Raw genomic sequence first — 6,551 nt, forward strand, 5'->3', positions numbered from 1 at the left:
TAGTTGTTCTTTTAATGGCCTACAGCGAGCGGTGATGCAAATCAAGTCGATGGTTTCGGTTCTGTTGACTGTCATGGGTGATTTAGTTGCAAACACTTCATCCCCAACCGAGATGGTGGTATTGCTGCGCGGTAGATTAGTTCTATATCATGGTGGTTTTCCGACGTGAACAATTTTGGTGGTGGTGCGATTATTCTCATCAACTGGTAGTTTACTCGGAGATGACTCCGATTGTTCTTGATGGTGCAAATGGTACATCACCTCCTTGATTGATCGTCATCCGGACGACTTTGAAATCGCACTTAAAGACGCCCGTTTACGGAACATAAGTATGCTTGGAACTGATAATGATTTATCACATCATTTTCCAGATACACCAGCAGTGCTGTATCTAAAATATGTTCAGAAGAGCGGAGAGGCATCAGAAGCATCTATATCGAGTACTTGGAAGTTGTGGCCTTCGAAAAACTCTTATCGGTCAAGGCCAACGAAAAGAAACTTGGAACATTACGATAAATAAGCGACATGAATAGAAACGCAGACGGATCCCACTGGCATCATGTAAAGCGTAGCTGAACTTCCAACACGGTAAATACAACCGCAAAATACCTTGATGAGGAGTAAACATTGAGACCGAAAGAAGAGAGCAACGGGAATACCAGATCAAATTTTCGCGCGTCAAATTACCAGTGTATACTAAAGCAAATTGTTTTAAAATTATCTACAGAGAATGGACAAGCAATCAGCAAAATTCTCAAGGTACGATTACAACTCGCTTGACTGTAGTCAATGAGGCTACTAGCTGGATCCATTTGTTGAATTCTGTTCTCCTGGCTTGGATAAGGTGTACCTTGGGTCATAATGAAGCACAAGACCTACTGCCAAAACCGTTTTCGCCAAAACCATCACTGAAATGAGGCACGTGTTGATGAAGCTTCAATCATATGGACAACGCCGTGAAGCCTGAAGAACCACTAAATCAATAAAGCAGTTCATGTATTAAGGTCACATCATTATCCTCCACCATTCCAGTCGCTCTAAACTTCACTACCATGCAAAACATACATTCAAAGTCCTCAGACTTTATTAGAGATGAAATAACTGAAGTGTAAACACAAACAAACGTAGTTGTTTCATGCATCGCTCATGCGCTTCCTGGATCACCAGAATTCACAATTGGTGATTGATTAACTTACTCGAAAAACTAACAACTAACCGCCTATTCCGGTTACGTATGTCAGCCAATCAAATGCATAGAGTTCCCCAGGTTTTTCCGAAAACACCAGTAAGAATGAAAAACAAATGCCAGGGTCGCATCTCACTAACTAATAACCCAGATTTCTTTCTCTGTTCAAAATCAACAAATTTAAGGTGGTAGTTCAGCAACACAGCACGCGTCAGGGAGTAAGTGGAATTAACTGCACAATAATTCCATCGAAAAATGAAAATTAAAAAGCCAGTGTGGGTAATCGGTTTTCCTCCACGTGACACGGAAGCCAGTTCCATACATTTGATTATGATGAAGTCATAAATACAATAAGACACAATGTGATCAGTTTTTTATGTTCACGGCTAACCAATTTTGCAATCACGAGAACTTTCGAAATAGAACTCAAGCAGGATTCATTATCAACCTAACAGTTTTTTTAAATTGGTTACAAGCAAAAACTGTTTTTAGTAGCCCAGATAACCTAACTAATAACGTTTTTAGCCAAACAAGTTATTCGTTATTCTAAAACACTATAATTTTTTGGCCCAAATCTGATCAAATTTCAAGAATAGTTTGTTGGAATTATTTGCTTACAGACAGTTGGTAAACACGGAAATTTATGGAGGCCGTGCGTCACGTGATATATTTGTTTGCGTACGTCTAATGCGTTGTTCCGCATTTACGATGGGTGGCCTTAAAAGTAGTAACCAATCAACTACGTGCGTTGACAATCCTGAGCGCTAGGTTGTCCTGAGAACTATAGCCATATAAGACAATACAATAAAAGGCGATAAGTAATACCAAGCGTGTTAGTAATCTAAGAGATGGGCGATTTCCAATGAAAACTTTCCCGAATGGGTGAAACCAGTCAATTTCGAAAAACAAAGGAGCCCTGTGTAGCTTCACGGTGAATTACCAGCAGTGTACACTTTAAGTGCTTGTAACTCGCAAACTGCTAAACATCTAACAGTTTGGCTGTAAAACATCTGTTGGCGTTTGACATGTTCGCACTCTGGAACTAGATTCCCTCTCAACAAGAGGTTTGCCCAATTATGTAGTTTTATGTGAAAAGTTTCATCACAAATTGGATCATTTTTTCTGGCAGAAAATTCGATAATCCATGAGAAAGATTTACGACGCGTGAGCGACACTCAGAAAGCAAAAAATATCTTACGAGCTGTTGACAGTTCTATCTGCGATCCCCTCCTGGTATACTACAATGTTGCCCCACGTCCCCGTGCCTCAAAGCCGAATGTCATAACCCTCAGTACCCAGTGTGTGATTGAGTGCAGCTCACATTTCCCAAATTCGGCCAAGTAAAGCGCATAATTCTGTTGTTGATTCTGTTCAATTGTAGGTGTCTCTCCAAAAAGCGGTATGTAGGTTTCAGTAACTGAAGTATTTGAAAAGATTTTGTTTGCAATGTAAAACTCCGAGGTGTCATTTACACTTGTGTAAAGTATTGCAGAGAAGACTTTACCAACCAGATAACAGAATACGGGAAAAAATGCTTCGGTCTGCCATCGTTGAGTATGATTTGATCAGACACTCACCATCATCACGACATTTGTATACACCAGAAAAATCAGCCCTTGAACATTACACGACCTTCCCAGATGTCTTCTTTTAAGGATAACACTGACACTTTTGAAAATTGCTGCAAGGTATATATTCTATCTTGTTTCCGAACCAACCCATAGAAACATGTTACTGAGAGGTAATGAGAAAGGTCTGTTCGCCTGCTGAGAGATTCTGAGAAAGTCTGTTCGCCTGTTGGTCGAATCAAACTTTCAAGGTGGGAGAACTGAGCATCAAATCATTTGATTTTTGTGTTCCACGATTCAAAACATGAACCAACTAAATTATTCTTCGCATCATTCAGGAAGGATTGACTCAAAAAAATAATAATAAAAGCGAAGAGAAGTAGCAAGACATATTTATCACAACTCTATATCTGCTTTAATCAGCAATTGCTTTTTCCTTATTTTTACCAAGCATCGCGAAGCAAACGAAGTGCTGATACAACTCCACCAAACAGTTAGTCTATTTTTTGACATGTTGTTCAATGTGGGCCTTTTGATGACAATTTTATCGTCTGTTGGTCAAATAATTTTCATTTTTGCACAAGTACCCTCGCATTTTTTAATCCTTACAGGACCAACTTTGTTCTCTATCCTCGTTTTAAATTGGGGTTCAATTTCAAATCTGTTTTAAGCAGTTCGCCACATAAATAATTCAATCAGTCGTATTTGTCAGGAGTGCTCCAAGTAAATAAGAGATGAATACGGATGTTATGACACTGATTTCAAGTAACATGCGGAATCAAAGCAATCCAAAAGGTTGTAGCCCACACTAGCGACACGAAATTCCCCGTGGCAACAAGAGCAAAACAGCTACCAAAGTTGATTGGTTGGAAGGAAACTGACTTGGATATTTTCAATGCTAAGTGCTTGTGAAATAGTTGAGCATAGCAGTTTTTTTCATCTATGCTATGTATAACATTCAGCATAGATCAGATGCAATGGATATATCCTGGAAACTTACCACAGAACAAGGACTATTCGAGGACTGTTCTTAGATTGAGATTGACTGCCTGAATTTGGCGATCGCACTTGATAAACAATAGATTATAGCGCGGAACAAAAAGAGAGCATTGTGCCACTGTCGTGTTCTGGTACAAAAGAATATCCACGTCGCATATTTGTTCTTACTGCGAACTATCGTATTTTTGCCTGACATAAAGGATAGAAATGCTTGTGTAACGGGTGTTATAATCACGTCGAGGTTACTAAAGACGCTTTACGTGTGTTTCAAATTTTTGTTTTACCAATCGTTGGAGTCACTGGTAAAAGTTTATCGCCTCACAAGCTTTACAATCTGTAACACTCCTGTATCGATTTCCGTCAGTTCTGTCATGCTTCTTTTTTGTATACGACTAATTGAGCTGTGCTCTTCTAGTGCCCTGTCCTGTCGCTTTTTGATCCTCAAACACATCACTGGGGTACGAGCGAAATAATGGCATACCTAATAAAACAAGATGGGTTCTGGATAATTGTGAGTACAGCTCACAAACAAAGGTGACCTCCTAACAATCAAACTGTTTTTCCCCAAAGACGGACAGATAAAAAATATCCGAACTATCCTTGACAGAAAATATTGATTTCCACTAATAACGGGTGCCGAACCTTGTTTAGGATCATAGTGAAAATATGCACAAAACTAATACTGTCAACTACAGCCACTGTTTACAGTAGAAGTTGATTTCTATCTTTTAGGAACACAATCCGTGTTTCTAGACTGAATGCGACCATTGAGCTGCTTTGTTAGACATCATGGCCGAGAATATTAGCACAACTTAGGTGTCTCAGGCTTACAGATAGTCTTCAGTTTCAAAATGGCCACTTAGATACAAGGCCTCAGAACTGAGTGGACGGAGTGTCGTGAAAATATACTCCTGCCTCCACACGAATCGAAGGCAAAGATTACACACAAAAAAACGTCGGAAATCTTTCAACCAACTTGCACTTCACCCTCAGTGAACTAACCCGTTACAAGTAAATAGACACAACAGTAGATATCTCAGCTGCAAATAGTTTTTGAAAAGTGAACGTTTTCAAGAGTTCCATTGGAATTTCTAGAACGTTTTTTGAACAGGAAACAACAGTAATTGGACACTGCAGAAGGGTCTCATAGTTTTCTTACCAAACTCCACTTTACATCAGGTGTGAGGGTGGAGGCTAACCGCTACTCACATACTACATCAGTAGTATACAACGTCACACTGCCACTGTCCAACAGCCGGGCAAACGTCTACAGCAACCGAATGCCATTGATTCCACTATGTTGGACGTGTAAGTAGGGAAACGAAAACTGACCTGTTATAGATACCACACGAGATAAGTTCGAAGCAACTGGCCGACACAAGACGCTCATATGATTAGTCATCATTCAATTTGTTTAAACTGGATGCAACTTTGAAACGGTTGTTAGGAATAAAATTCGTGATCAATTTTGTCAAACGTTTGGTGAGACAAACTGTCATACCGCTGGCACACAAGCTGCATTTGTGAGCTTGTAAAGTTGAGCCAATGATACACCAGTTCGCGGTTTTTTCTTAGTCAAGGATTCGTTTAGTGGTTTCTGACAGAGCACGCTATGTATCCTGAAATCCACTAGCTGAGTGAGCTTTAGTTTCTTAGATTTCGTAGCATAAAAGACACGGATTGTAATCTGACCACGTTTACCTGCTTGTGAAATGGATTCGTGAAGAGGACCGTGCATTCTGTGGATTGTGTTAAGGCCTGGTATTCATTTGGAATGTTACAATACGAATGCAGTTTATGTAAAGCCTCATATAAAATTTTCCGGAAAGCTCCCATTGGTCATCTATAATGGGAATCCATTCAGCGACTGTTCTTATATTGGATTTTGTGTCGACGCCCTGAGTGAACAGTACTCATGACTGAGTTCATAGCACATCCGAATATGGACGATAGGTCATCAGCATCAATGATCTCTTTTCCGCCTTATTCGGGATTTTCTAACACTTCAAGATGCGTTCAGTACCTGCTGTGCCGGGTGGTTCTATAAGAAACTCATTAAACTAAATTGCAATCTTAGTAGCCGATGTAAAAGCCACTCGTATTGACCTGATGAAAATATGTCCTTTCATCCTGGGATACACTGAAAACTGTAGTTGAATGCCCCGTAGTCCGATTAATAGTTCCTTACAAACAAAACTGCTCATATCTCAAAATTTCTGCGGGTGGCGTGTGTGTGAGAGACAACAAACTTCCTTCAGACATTTTTGGAACGTTTGCATAATACAAAGTAGTTATGCAGATTCTAAGTAGGCAGACCAAAAGTGTTCAGCATGACCTTGTTATCCATACCTCACACACAGACGAAAGTGTCCTAGGATAGGTGTTACCATGGTTTCCGGAAGTGAAACGACTGACAAAATCGTGCAATCAGTTTCACTAGATTGCTAAATAAACTCTCAAGTAACACCTTTAATAAACCCGACGAACATATGACCCTGGGGAGTGGTTCAAAATCCAACCACGTTTTTGTATCAAAAAAATAGGCCTTGGGAAACAAACAAAAATATAACAGAGAAAAGAAGCCTAATCGTTTCTATTTTCCTTCAGACAAGCAAGAAAATGAATCGCCAAGTGGGTTACACCGGTCGTATCCGGTCAAACGAATTCAACCAAAAACCTATGTTCCTCAAAATGAAACAAATTAAACAACAACTGCTCAATCCATTCTGGAAATCAAAAGTTGTTAGTTCGCTAATATACACTCATTTGCAAACTAATTTGGTTTTTCGAGACGAGAG

This window comes from Opisthorchis viverrini (assembly GCF_000715545.1).
Source record: "Opisthorchis viverrini unplaced genomic scaffold opera_v5_64, whole genome shotgun sequence".
Taxonomy (NCBI): Eukaryota; Metazoa; Platyhelminthes; class Trematoda; order Opisthorchiida; family Opisthorchiidae; genus Opisthorchis; species Opisthorchis viverrini.